Source organism: Pteropus medius, unplaced genomic scaffold (assembly GCF_902729225.1).
Source record: "Pteropus medius unplaced genomic scaffold, Ma_sr-lr_union100, whole genome shotgun sequence".
NCBI lineage: Eukaryota > Metazoa > Chordata > Mammalia > Chiroptera > Pteropodidae > Pteropus > Pteropus medius.
Window position 1 is genome coordinate 24312475 of NW_024354500.1, and position 388 is coordinate 24312862.

The window sequence follows — 388 nt, forward strand, 5'->3', positions numbered from 1 at the left end:
TAGACACTTAGCTTATGATTATATAGTAAAAGATTTGAAGAGAGAGAAATAAAAATTCATGTAAAGTTGCCAATCATATTTAAGGGTAAGTAGCCAATCAGAAGAAGGAAAGGGTACGAACAGGCTTCCAGCTGCTGTGCTAACCCTGGCCTGATTCCCCTTCCTCAGAACTAACTCGACTTTACTACATTGGAAAACAAAAGCAAGAGGATCAGTTTACTTCCTGTCAACCCCCAGAATAAAGAAAAAATTTTAAAAAAGGATCTACAATTTACAGCCATGCCACCTTGAACAAACCCAATCCCATCTGATCTTGGAAGCTAAGCAGGGTCAAGCCTGGTTAGTACTTGAATGGGAGACCATTTAGGAAGACCAGGTGCTGTAGACG

At 40.2% G+C, this 388-nt stretch overlaps 1 pseudogene; it reads left to right on the forward strand.

Moving 5' to 3' along the window:
• The first annotated feature begins 269 nt into the window (after positions 1–269).
• On the forward strand, positions 270–388 carry LOC120595064 (uncharacterized; annotated as a pseudogene).